This window comes from Humulus lupulus, chromosome 6 (genome assembly GCF_963169125.1).
Source record: "Humulus lupulus chromosome 6, drHumLupu1.1, whole genome shotgun sequence".
Lineage (NCBI taxonomy): Eukaryota > Viridiplantae > Streptophyta > Magnoliopsida > Rosales > Cannabaceae > Humulus > Humulus lupulus.
Window position 1 is genome coordinate 132,836,517 of NC_084798.1, and position 14,368 is coordinate 132,850,884.

The following is a 14,368-nucleotide window of genomic DNA, read 5'->3' on the forward strand; positions in this document are numbered from 1 at the left end:
TAACATGGGAGTGGGAAGAAGACATGAGAGAAAGATAACCTGAGTTATTTGGTAAGAAAGAATTTCAGGACGAAATTCCTATTAAGGAGGAGGGTATATTGTAGTGCACCAATTTTTTTTTTTGTTTAATTAATTTTATGCTTTAATTTTTTAATTATTTGTTAAGTGTTACGAATTTTTTTTAATTATTTGGTAGAAATTATGAGAATTTATTTTTGTTAATTGTTGTACGTCCTGAAATTCAGCACGAGTCTTTTAGACAGCTCGGATACAGTTGGCTGGCCAAGAACTGTAATAGATGATCCACAAGTTCATATCTCCTTTGTAGAGACAGTGTGGTTCCCCAGGTAAATAACATGAGCTGGAAATACTTATGAATCATAGCATTCGGAACACGAGCTGATGCTACAATCAGCTCGGGGTACGATAGAGATCTTCCGTTTCCCTGAATCTTTATAAACCTGGGTACGTTATATAGACGTCCGTGGACAAACATTACATGTCTATAAATCCCTGAAATCCCAGACACATAATGTAATCGTGCATGATCAGACATCACATGTCCGATTATCCCTAATGACCCATGATTAGTTTCACCTAATGATTAGACCATTCCTTAATATAAATTGTAATATTTATATTTAATGTGAGACAGGTCACACGAGGGATTTGGATTCACGTGATGACCCCAATGTCTATCCAAGGATTTTCTCTATAAATACTAAGACCTTGGATAGGGAAAAAGGTAGTGTTTTTTCTCTGTAATACAAAAACTCTGTCAAAATTTAGAGAGAGATAAACAGTAATAATACAGACTCATGGACTAGGGGGATTTTAACCTCCGAACCATGTAAAATGGGACGAGTGTTCTTGATATTGTGTTTCTAGTGTCTATAATTATCATTTTCTTATTATAGTTTACCATTAAGCACTGATCCATCCCAGCTATTTACGTAGTTCACTGTTGGCGAAAAATCGCGTCAACAGTTTGGTGCTTTCATTGAGAGCTATAGATTAGTGCTAGTCTTAAAGATTCAGATCAAAGTTCATCATGGTGGTTACTCGCTTGAGATATGGTAACGAGACGGATCAGCCTGGTGGGCAGGAGGCTCACCATACTGCTGTTTCCAATGAACAAAACCTTGAGATCCAGCAACGATCGGGAAAACAACCGATGGGCCACGGCGACATCAGGAGTTCAGCGTCATTGCCACCGAATTCGAACCTGGATTACTTAACTGCAGTAGAGTTGGAAAACATGCAGTTGAGGAGCCATTTAGCCAAAGCAAACAAACAAATCGAGGAGGTTTTGGCTCAGCTACCCCCTCTTGCAACCGACGTTAACGTCAAAAAGAGGCAAGGTGGGACTCATAAGTCTCGCCGGGATAGTCGACCCAGGCCAAGTCAGTCAGTTAGAACCTCGACCCCGAGTTCTGCACCCATGGCACAAGATCACCAAGAAATCATGTTTGATGGCTTTCCCAGGGATCATCGGCAAACCAGCTGGTCGGTTAGAACCTCGACCCCGAGTTCAGTAACACCGTCGAATGCACCTGGAAATGCCCATAGCAACCCACGAAGAAGGTCTAGGAAAAACTCCCAAAGACGGCATGTTCCAGCCGACCCCCCTGTGCCACGATCAGATCGCTAGACACAGAGAGTCAGAGATGGTAGAGCAGAGCGACCGTAGGATAATTTGGTCCGTCCTGACGGGAAAAGAATCGCCTCACTAGTTAGCCAGCCCCCATCGCCCATAAGGCATCCTACACCACCTCGTTCTGCGCAAAACGTTCCTACCTATGGGGACAGCAGGAGAAATCCTCCTCCCACTGCCCCTACTTATGTCCCACAGGCACGCAAAAATATGCCAGATCCTCATCCTCAACCGCGAGCTCTAAGTTTCTCTAATGGAAGTTATTGGACTGAGGGTCGTCGAAGTGGTAGGTCCAGCGCAGATTTGAGAAATCAGCTGAGCTCGGTTCAGAACCCTCGGGTCTATCCACAGACCAATTTGCAAGATAATCCCAAAGTTCCCAATATCTGATCATTTTGAGAAAAGTTGCATAATCAAATTTTTTTTTTTATATATAACATTACACTCCCCCAAACTTGTTCCTTGATAATACAATTTGGAGTGTAATGATTTCTCAACATTGTATTTTTTTTTTTTTTTTTTCCTTTTCTAATTTTCTCTTCTTTCTCTCAAAATATATTTTCTTCATTGTTGACACAACGTATCATATATAACTCCCTATTAAAAATCAATCCCAATTACTCCCAATTATCATTCTTATGCTCATGGTACATTAAAGGGAAAGAAAAATAATAATTAGGTTCTCAAGTTATAAGGTTAAAGCAAATGTCAATCAATAAAAAAAAATCAATTTAGGCTCAAAAATGGGTAACTAAGGATTTAATATATCAAGGTTGGCTTGAAAGGCTCAAACAATCCAAAGAAATGCCTAAATAATTTCTCTAAGCATGCATTATATAAGATTTCGCCTCAAAAAGCAAGCAAACAAGTTCTAGGATAAACCAATTTCAATATTCCCTTCCTATTTTAAATTTAGCAAGCATAAATTTTATTCAATCACATAAAATTTATCAAAATCATGATTAAGCTCTCAATTATTTAATTATTTAAGTAAAAATAGAACAAAATATTCAACCAAGCACATGGATTTTTACAATTTTATTCCCATTCAATTTACACAGCTCATCATTCAATCATATTATCATTGGCTAATCATTGTCAACTTGATTCAACTGACACCCTAAACAACCTAAACAAAACACAACTAACACAAATTAGACATAATCAACACAAAACAAGGCAACACAGACACAACAAACAACAATAAATCTCTTCCCCCAAACTTAAACTAAACATTGTCCCCAATGTCTGTTTAAAAAAAAAAAAAAAGTAAAGAAAAAGAGACTTACCATAAACATTCAAAATGGTGGAGGCGGCGGCGGTTGATACGGAAAAAACTTAGATGGTAGTGGGAATGGAGCTACGTCTTCATTGTTTTGGAGGGACCACCGATTCACCAACGCATTGAGTTGGTCCACGTGAGCGATTTGATACTCACTTTGCTGCACCAGATACTGCTGCATATGCTGATTTTGAGCAATCCGATAATTGTTCTGTTGAACCAAATAGTTGAATTGGTTCTGGATAATCTGCATATATGGATCAAAAGTACCATCTTCAGGCTGAACAGGAGGCTATACAATTGGTACCTCATGACTAGGCTCCTCAGGAAGATTACCCTCTAAGTCTGCTTCATTATCCTCATCTTCTACATCATCAATTCTTTGTCTCTTATCAGTGGCACACGGTCGAGGTGGTGGTGCTTCTAATGAAGGTGGTTCATAATTAAGCACCCTATTTTTAGAAATTGCAAACATAGGCTTCCTAACTACGTCATAAATAGTCATCCCAAACATAACAACTCCATATGTACGACATAAATCAGTAATTAATGAGCCATGTCCTAATCCTGTCGTAGTAGTCAACATACTAATATCTTTCATACTTTTTCTAATAATGCGGCCCACATCAATAGTCATCCCAGTCATAATGGCATACACCAATAACAATCTCTCCTTGTTGATATCCGACATGTGAGTAGTCGGCATTAGTTGTGCATTCACAAAATGAACCCAAGCCCAAGCCACATGATTCAATTGATAACGCCAAAGATACTTTAGAACACTACCAACAATAGTAAAACGAGCTCTTGGTATACTCAAAGTTTCAGCCACCTCAATCCAATTAATATCGTCCCCATGAGCCCATTGATGATACTCATCATCCTCTTGTTCATACGTTGGCATGTTGTACAAAACAGCAATAGTATCTATACCTATAGGAACTTGGACACCTCTCACAAATACTTCTGTATTTTTCATCTCAACAAAATTCGCATAAAATTCTAAAACCACTGAAAAATTGGCATGACTTACATCCTCCGCAACAAACATAGCCCAACCCCTTTGTTGAATTTTTCCACGAATATCTTCATAAGTAAAAATTTCACATGGTGCTTCAGTATACTCAAAACCTCTCTCACTTATCACCTTTCGCTTACGTATCCTTTTATACCGATCAAAAGCTGCCTTACTCACAAATTTTGTAGCATCATATTATGGGGGCTGTTCAGGTTCCTTAGAAGAAGATGGTTTATTTGTGTTCCTACAGGATGATGCTCTAGAAGGATTTTTTTAGGTCCCATAATATCCTACTAAAAATTTGACAGCACCTCCCCTATATTTTCAATATCCCCCAAACTTTACAATATATCAATACTAATCCCAAAAAGTTCAAAATCACACCACAATGCTTCTCAATCCACACAATAATCTCAAAACTATAATCTCTTCAATGATGTCTTCAATATAAGGAAATGACCCAAAAAAATTCAAGTATTTGTTGAAAAACTTACTTGACTGTGATAGACTCCTCTTGAACCCTTCAATTGCACCAAGTAACCATTAAATCTCAATTTGAACTCCAATGGATAGAATTTGAAAAATAAGGGTTTGAAAGTTTTGGGAATTAGGGAATTCTATAACAAAATAGGGAATTTGAAGGAAAAAGAAATGTTTGGAGGATAATATGTAAGGATTAAAGGTGTAATAAGGGACTGGAGAGAAAAATTTTAGGTTAAAAGAGAGAAAAGTTAGAGAGAAATCTTAATTTTTTTTTCAAAATGGAAGAAGTGACAAAACTAGAAGAGGGGAAACCCTCTTAAGGCCTCAGATCCCACAAGCGCCGCGGCGCGCTCTCTTAAGCGCCGCAGCCCGTGTCCAATTTTTTTAAAAAATATTATAATTTTTTTTCTCTGAGAACCCGATGAAGCGCTGCGGCCCTTTACCCATGCGCTGCGGTGCTTGTTGCATGCCGAGCCACTGCACCCTCTCTGGTTTTGTCAAGGGCCGCAGCCCTTGCTCCATGCGCCACAGCCCTCTCTTCAGGCTTCAACATTTTCATTTTTTCAATAGTTTTCACGATTTCCACGGTTCTATTACATTAAAAAAATACTTAAAAATAAAAACTAAAATAAAATAATATGTCAAACCAAAAATAAAAAAAATAAAAACTATAATTATTCATAAACTTTAAAACTTAAAACAAATGAAAATTAGAAATTATGAGATGCCTCTCAACTGCGCTGTCGTTAACGTCATTTAGCCGGACGCTTCTTTATCTTCAGATCAAATGGGTTCCAAAATCACCACGGGCTTGCATTTTTCCACCCCACCCTCCAAATAATGTTTCAACCTATGACCATTCACCTTAAAATGCCCTATTTTCTCACTATGAACCTGCACTGCTCCATAAGGAAATGACGCAACTATCATGTATTGTCCTGATCATCTCGACTTCAATTTACTAGGAAAAAGTTTGATTCTGGAATTAAATAGCAGTACTTTATCCCCTGGTTGAAAATCCTTCCTTAGTATTCACTTATCATGAAAGGGCTTCGACTTCTCTTTATAGATCTTCGCATTCTCATAAGCTTCATTTCAGAATTCTTCAAGCTCATTTAACTCCATAAGCCTATTCTGTCCCGCCATAAAGAGATCAATATTTAACTTTTTCTCAGCCCAATAAGCTCTATGCTCTAATTCCACCGGTAAATGACAAGCCTTACCAAACAACAATCAATATGGTGACATACCAATCAGAGTTTTAAATGCAGTGCGATAAGCCCAAAGTGAATCATCAAGCTTCTTCAACCAATCATTCCTCGAAGTATTTACTGTCTTTTCCAAGATACCTTTTATTTCCCTATTCGACACTTCAGCTTGGCCATTTGCAATTGGATGATAGAATAACGCCTTTCAATGATGAACACCATACCAAGCACAAAGAGCAGTGAACCACTTATTGAAAAAATGACTTCCCCGATCGCTAATAATTTCTCTGGGGGTGTCGAATCGAGTAAAGATATTTTTATGAAGGAATTTAAGTACCTCTTTCCCATCACAAGTAGGAGTTGCTGCAGCATCTACCCATTTAGAAACATAATCCACTGCAAGCAAAATATACTTATTATTATACGATGATGGGAAAGGTCCCATAAAGTCTATTCCCCATATGCCAAATAACTCAACTTCCAAAACACCAGTAATTGGCATTTGATCTCTTCTTGATGTTACGAAAATATAAATTGCCTCAATGGAAATGGTAAGAAAATGTTAAAAATCTATGCAAAATATTACAATAGAAAAGGATTGATCAAATAAAGTGTTACAACTCTATAACTGAAAATACAAATAAAAGGAGAAGGAGATGTAAGATGATAGAAATAGAAAATACAGCTGCTCTATTACAAAAAGATACAAGTAAACTAGAAGTGTTTAAACAAAGGAAATAAAAGGATTACAACTCTTAAACTAAAGTACAAGTAAATAGAATAAGAAGAAAAGAGGAAAGAGCAATAGAAGAAAAATAAGAACAAGAACCAAAACAATAAACTCTCACTCACACAACCAAAGTGAAGAGTGTTGGGGATCACCAACTTGAACAAGGTTTGAAACCTTTGTCCAAAAGCTTATTTCCCCCTAACTCAAGCACTAAGGAATCTCTCACAGATTATAGGAAATGCTTTCTGGAATAATCAAGCCTCAAGGTGTTTCTAGCCAAGTGCTCTAATGGATAGAAATGTTGTTTCTTACAAGTGAGCTATAGGCTCCTATTTATAGAGTTTAGAGACACCCTTTTAATTTCAAATTCCACCAACCCCCATGGCTGTTACCAATGTTTAATTGGATTAATATGGAATTAAAAAAGAGATTTGGGAGTTATTTGGGTTTTTTGAGCCGTTCAACAAAGATTGAAAAAACTGAAAAATTGGTCAGTTTTTGGCCTGTGGCCGCGGCCACTAGTCTCTGTCCCACAGGCCGCGGCCACCAACATTCAGTGGCCGCGGTCACCGACCAATTTCAGCACAAAAAATGTGCTGTTTTTCCAAACGGTTCCAAACCCTCCCAAATGATTTTGTAACTCCCAAAACACATTATTGGGGTTAAAATCATATCTCTAACAGCCATATCACATATGGCTTTATGAAATTCATCTCAATATTGTGTAACAACAATTTTACACAATAAAGGTGTAACGACCCAAATTTGCTATTAAGGCTTAAGGGCCTTGATTGGTGTGCCGGGAGGGCATAACTGGGATTAGAATGAATGTTATTGATTTAAATGCGTAAATGTATGATTAATAGTGTGTTTATGATAATTAGTGATATTATATGATGATGTGATATATATGTTTGAGATATATGCGAGAACCACATTATGATGTGGATAATTCTACAGCCGGCGACTCGAGGCGATCCTAGGGCTAGATAGCAGGAAAAGTCACAACGGGGCATTATAATTGACTTTGGACAAGTCAGGGGTATTTAGGTATCGGGAAGTGATTTAGACTATCGGGTGATGAAAATAAATAATTGGAGATATATCTGAGGTTAGGATGTCTAGGCGGGATTATTGGGGGATTTTACCGTTTTGGCCTTGGGGACGTTTCCGGCACCCCGAGCTTTGGGATTAGTCTAATAATCTAAGGGTGTACTTGGAAGACTTAGGAAAATACTAGACAGAAAAGTGTAAGCCGACCCTATCTCTATTTCTCTTTCTTCTCTCTCTTAGCAAAGGAAAACTACTGAAACTTGAGAGGGAACTGCTGGAATTAAGTTGTGTCTTGGGGAATTGAAGGAAATAGTCTGGAGGATTAGCTCAGGAACTGATCAAGGTCTGAGATAGAGCTAAGGTAAGTTTTGAATTTTCGTTTCTGAGGTTAGGAATTTAAAGAAAATGGCAGAGTTTTGAATATCTGTGGTTTTGGAATTTAAGGTGGGATTGAGGCTTGAAACTTTGAAGATAGGTCAGGGGACTCTTGGAGAATCGATTCTACAGCTGAGGTAAGGTTTAATTTAAAGTTTGATAGTTGAATTTGAGAGTTTTCATGGTTGGTTTTGAGTTCTGTGGGTTTGAAATTTCAGAAGTTGGAATTGTGGTTTTGGTGAGTCTTAGGCTGGATTTTTGGTTGGATTGTGTTGTTTAAATCATTCTAATGTTGTTATTATTAATTGGTTTTGAGTTGGGGGCTTTGGGATGTTTTAAGGTGAGGTTTAGAGATTGAAAATGGTGGTTTTTTCTGGGTTCGAAGGGTCGGGCCGCGGCGTGGTTCTTGGTGAGCCGCGGCCCTTCGAAGCTGTTGCATGCTGAAGAAGAAGGGCGGACCGCGGCATGGCCCAAGCAATGCCGCGGCCCTTACCTATTTTTGTACCTTTTGGAGGTTCTGTTTGGGGGCCATGCCGTGGCATGGGTGGCCTATGCCGCGGCGCTTAAGGGATTTTGGGATTTTGAGATTTTAGGCTTGGGAATTTAGCCTAGGGTGCTTGGGGTTGAGTCTTTTACCATATTTGGTGAAGTTCAATGTTCCGAGTACTAGAACTTGGCTTGGGAACTCATTTAAGATTGTTAATGGTATCCTTTATCATGGTTGTGACTAGGTGTTAAGCTAGGGCTCGAGGATCGGATCGCGCTCAAGGAGTGTCGCCCGTAGCTAATTCATCTGAAAGCTAAAGGTAAGAAAACTGCACCCGGTTGTATGATTGTGATGGGACTAAGTGCTCCCGAGAATTGTATCGTGTCAATGTTGGTATTACGCCATGGGACATGTAAAAGCGGCCTAAGAGTGTCGTACATGATATTAGCGCACAGGGCGCAGATTGGCCACTGGTAGCCAAGGACAACAGGATAACAAAGGGGGCAGCCTGAGGGCGCCAGCCCTAGTTATCGTTTGTGAACTGTAAATGACATGAATTGATATGCCTATTATCTGGAATACCTGATTATACCGATTGATGACATGGTTGAGATTATGTAATGCGATGTGAGATATTGACTTGTTGCTAATTGCTTATGCTTTGTTGTTGTTGTGTTTTCTTGCTGGGCCTTGGCTCACGGGTGCTACGTGGTGCAGGTAAAGGCAAGGGCAAGCTAGACCAAGCCTGAGGTGGAGAGCTCCGAGGTGAAATGTACATAGCCAGCTGTTCGATCGCCATAGTCGAGGAGTGAGTCAGGACAGGGATTACCTAACTGCTCGTTTTGCCTTAGTATGGCTGGTTAATGTATTTGAACCTTATAACTTTTGTAAATGGACTTTAAACTGATATTTTTGGGATCCCGTGTAAGTAAACAATGTTTCTTAATGAAAATGTAGCTTTTGAGACCAAAATATCTTAAACCATAGTTCCTTTACAGTTTCGTAGACACGCTTTCAACTAATAGACTTGACTAGCAAGTCTGGCACTTTACAAACACACAGTGTAACGGTCTTGGCTATCCAGGGCGTTACAAAAGGGTTATATTTGGAAGTTACAAATTTGTAACACCAAATATGTTACATTATTTGGATATATCTCATATATCTAAATATTGTAACTCTCTATTATATGTTACAATATGTGACACACTTTGTCACATTTATTTAATCTAAAACATTATATTATAATATAATATAATATAACATTATATTATAAAATAATATAACACTTGATATATTCCCAGTCCTTTGACAACGATCACAACTATTGACAAAATCATTAGCATCTCTAAATAATGTACGCCAGTAAAACCCACTTTGCAAAACTTTTCCTACTGTTCTTCTTCCTCCAAAATGATTGTCGCAATGCAAACTATGACAGTGAGTCAAGATTGACAACATCTCCTCTTCGGGCACACATCTCCTAATAACTTTATCAGGGCAATGTTTATACAAAATAGGCTCCTCCCAATAATAATGCTTCACCTCCGAATAAAATTTCCTTAGTTGTTGCCTTGTCATCTCAGGAGGTATAACCTTAGCAGCCAAATAATTAACATAGTCTGCAAACCATGGAACATCCTTGCAAACACTAACTTTGAACAGCTGCTCATCAGGAAAAGCATCATTAATATAAACTTCTTTATCAAGAGAATCTTCATTAACCTCCAATCTAGACAAGTGATCAGCCACCAAATTCTCAGTACCTTTCTTATCCTTAATTTCAACATCAAATTCTTGTAACAACAAAATCCACCGAATAAGACGAGGCTTGGAATCTTTCTTGGTCATAAGATACTTCATCGCAGAATGATTCGTGTAAACAACCACCTTATTCCCAATCAAGTATGGCCTAAATTTATCAAAAGCAACGACTATGGCCAACAGTTCCTTTTCTGTAGTTGCGTAATTTATTTGAGCATCATTCAAGGTACGAATTGCATAATAAATCGTTCTAAATACCTTTTCAACTCATTGTCCCAACACTGCCCCAACCACAAAATCACTGGCGTCACACATCAGTTCAAATGGCAAATCCCATTGAGGTGCAACAACTATAGGTGACAAAATCAATTTCTCCTTAAGTAACCTAAAAGCTTGTTGACACTTCTCATCAAAATCGAATGTAACCCCATTCATTAACAAAGTGGACAGTGGCTTCGAAACCTTGGAGAAATATTTGATAAACCTCCTATGAAATTCCTTAGGACCTAAGAAACTCTGTACCCCTTTTACTGAAACTGGCGGTGGCAAATTCTCTATCGTAGAAATTTTAGCCCTATCCATTTCAATGCCTTTCTTAGAAATCTTATGCCCTAATACAATTCCTTCATTTACCATAAAGTGGCACTTTTCCCAATTAAGTACCTAATGTGACTCTTCACACCTCCTCAAAACCAGCTCCATGTTAGTCAAACACGTGTCAAAAGAGGACACATAAACCGAAAAATCATCCATAAAAATCTCAATCCCCTTCTCAACCATGTCAGAAAATATTGCCAGCATAGACCGTTGAAATGTTGCTGGTGCATTACATAACCCGAATGACATCCTTCTAAAAGCAAAAGTCCCATAAGGACATGTAAACGTTGTCTTCTCTTGATCCTCCGGTGCAATTACAATCTGATGATATCCTGAGTACCCATCTAGAAAACAATAGTAGTTGTGCTCCGCCAACCTATCCAACATGTTGGAATCAAGAGAATTCCTAGTCGGCTTATTTAACTTTCGATGATCTTTCACAGTCCTTGTTGGAATCAATTCATTACTTTCATTCTTCACCATAGTCATACCACCCTTTTTAGGTACTACTTGCACTGGACTCACCCAAGCACTATCAGAAATAGGGTAAATCACTCTAACATCTAACCATTTCAAAATCTCTTTCCTCACCACTTCTTTCATTGTCGGATTAAGTCTTCGTTGAGCATCAATAGTCGGTCTAGCATTGTCTTCCTTTATAATTCTATGCATAATTGTTGATGGGCTAATTCCTCTTATATCAGCTAGAGTCCACCCTATAGCAGTTTTACGAGCTCTTAACACCCTCAACAACTTCTCCTACTCTACTTCTGAAAGAAATGATGAAACTATAACCGGAAGAGTCTCTTTTTCCCCAAGATAAGCATAGCGGAGATGGTCTGGTAAAACTTTCAGTTCTAAAACAAGTGGCTTTAGAATCGACGGTAGTGGTCTTTCTGGTCCCTCACCCAATTTTTCAAACTTTTTATGCTTCCACGGCTCAGATGATTTTATCCATTTCAAATAACTCATCCCTTCATCATTTTCCTCACCATCTACATCATCAACTATAAGACTTAATTCAAGAGGATCCTCAAATAATTTTTTTTCTTCCTTCTTCTACCACATCAACTGAGAAACAACTATCACTTGCTTTAGAATAAGTCATAGCCTTAAACACATTAAATACTACTTCTTCCCCTTGAACTCTCAGCTTTAACAATCCTTTTTGTACATCTATCAATGCTTGCCCAATTGCTAAAAATGGTCTCCCCAAAATAATAGGAACATTCTCATCCTCCTCTATATCAAGAACTATAAAATCAGCTGGAAATATAAACTTATCCACCTTTACCAATACATCTTCTATAATACCACGTGGATGCTTAACAGATCTATCAGTCAGCTGCAATGTTACTGTGGTTGGCCTAGCTTCACCCAAACCAAGTCTACGGAATACTGACAAAGGCATTAAATTAATACTTGCCTCCAAATCGCAAAGTGCATGCTTACATTCAAACTCCCCAATCGTGCATGGAGTAGTAAAACTCCCAGGATCTCGTAACTTTTGAGGAAGTTTCCTTTGCAAAATCGCACTACATTCTTCCGTTAACGCCACCGTTTCATAGTTACCCATCTTTCTCTTATTAGACAGAATATCCTTCATAAACTTTACATAGCTGGGCATCTGTTCTAATGCTTCTGCAAATGGTATATTTATATGTAGCTTCTTGAACACCTCTAAAAAAAATTTCAAACTTTTTATCTAAATTATGCTTACGAAGTCTTTGTGGATATGGAATTCTAACATGGTGCTCAATACTCACAGGTGGGGTCTCCTCTTCTTTCTTAAGGTCTACAGTAACCTTTTCATCATTAAACTTCTTTTCTTCTTTACCTTGTGTATTTCCCTTCTGACCTTCTTCTTCTTCTTCTTCTGTTTGATTCTTCTTTGGCCCTTCATACCTCGTTCCACTCCTCAAAATAATAGCTTGGCACTGTTCTTTAGGATTAACTTCAGTAGTGCTAGGCAAATTTCCTTGAGCTCTAGTAGACATTAAAGTAGCCAACTGCCCTGTTTGATTCTCCAAACTCCTTATGGACGCCCTGGTTTCAGTCATGAATTGGTTAAGTACATCAGGTTGGGGTTCAGCTGGTTTCATTGGCATTGGTTGTGGTCTATTTTGTGGTTGATAATATCCAGGTGGAGGGTTTTGGTGTGCATATTGCTGTGGATATGGTGGCCTATTTTGGGCAGGTTGATATTGTGGTTGAGGTGGAGGATAAGGTTGTAGAGTATTTTGATTATTAGACCAGGAAAAATTAGGATGATTCTTCCAAGCTGGGGTGTAAGACATGGAATTGGGATTGTTGGGTTGTCTTTGGTGATTTCCTATAACTTGTAATTCTTCCATGGGCATGTTATTCATATCTATAGCAAGGCCTTGGTTTGGTTGATGGGTTGTACCACACACTTCACAAAGGTTTTGAACTTGCATAACTTGAGATGGGAGTGTAGCCTTTTGTAGTTGCTTTGTCAAGGCCGCTACTAGAGCTGTAAGCATGGATATAGCATCCAATTCCATCATTCCAGCCACCTTCTTTGGTTTTCATCTTTCAGTTGGCCATTGATAATTATTCATCGCCATCTCCTCTAATAACTCATATGCCTCATTAGCACTTTTACTCATAAAGGCACCTCCCTCTGTGGCGTCTATAATTGTCCTAGTGGTTCCATTCAACCCATTATAAAAATTATGCACCAGCATCCACTTTTCTATTCCATGGTGTGGACACTTCCTTAACAACTCCGTAAAGCGCTCCCAAGAATCACACAGTGACTCTCCATCCAATTGATAAAAATTATTAATTTCTCCCCTCAATTTTGTAGCCTTCGTTTGAGGAAAGAACTTGGCAAGGAACTTCTGAGCTAACTCCTCCCATGTAGTGATAGAATTCACCTGTAAAGATATCAACCAATTCTTCGCCCTGTCCCTTAGTGAAAATGGGAATAACCTCAGTCTTATAGCATCATCACTCACTCCATTCATCTTGAACATTGAACATAACTGCAAAAAATTAGCTATGTGTAAATTGGGGTCCTCCATTGGCATACCTCCAAACGGAACAGTTGACTGAACCATTGGAAGAATTGCAGGCTTAATCTCAAAATTGTTGGCAGCAATGGTTGGATGTCTAATGCATGAATGCACTTCTGTAACAGTAGGAAGTACATAATCTCTCAAAGTTCTTGGGCCTTGCTCCCTAGGAACTTCTGCAGCCCCTTGAACATTATTAGCACCATTTCCCAAATTGTCAGCCATGGTAAACTCCAATCTCCTCTTTATTTTCTGGTTGTGTCTACACGTTCTTTCAATTTCCCGATCTATTGGTATAATCTCCTTTTGTCTATTGCTTCGCATATACCAACAATTCCTGAAAAACAATATACCGTGATCAAAATAAATGTTAAAAAGAAATAAAAAAAATAAGAAAACAAATCAAATTAGAACAAAAATTAATTTTATTGATATTAATAAAAATAGTCCCCGGCAACAGCGGTAAAAACTTGATCTCTTAAAATTGACACGCAAGTATACGTGGTCAAATCTAGTAATATATGATAAGTAAAGTGTCGATCCCATGAAGATTGATATTAATTACCAGTAATTAACTTCTAATTCTTATTGATTTAAATAATAATTTCAGAATAATGAGTAAAATAATCATTACTAAAATTAAGGAAACTATTAAGCACTAGAGAAATTCAGAGATAAA

At 38.2% G+C, this 14,368-nt stretch overlaps 1 non-coding gene across 1 annotated transcript; it reads left to right on the plus strand.

Annotated features, from left to right (window-relative positions):
- Positions 1-13,369: 13,369 nt before the first annotated feature.
- LOC133787770 (small nucleolar RNA R71) lies at positions 13,370-13,476 on the plus strand. Its single transcript, XR_009872771.1, has one exon. It is a non-coding gene; the product is annotated as a small nucleolar RNA R71 (small nucleolar RNA).
- Positions 13,477-14,368: the final 892 nt, after the last annotated feature.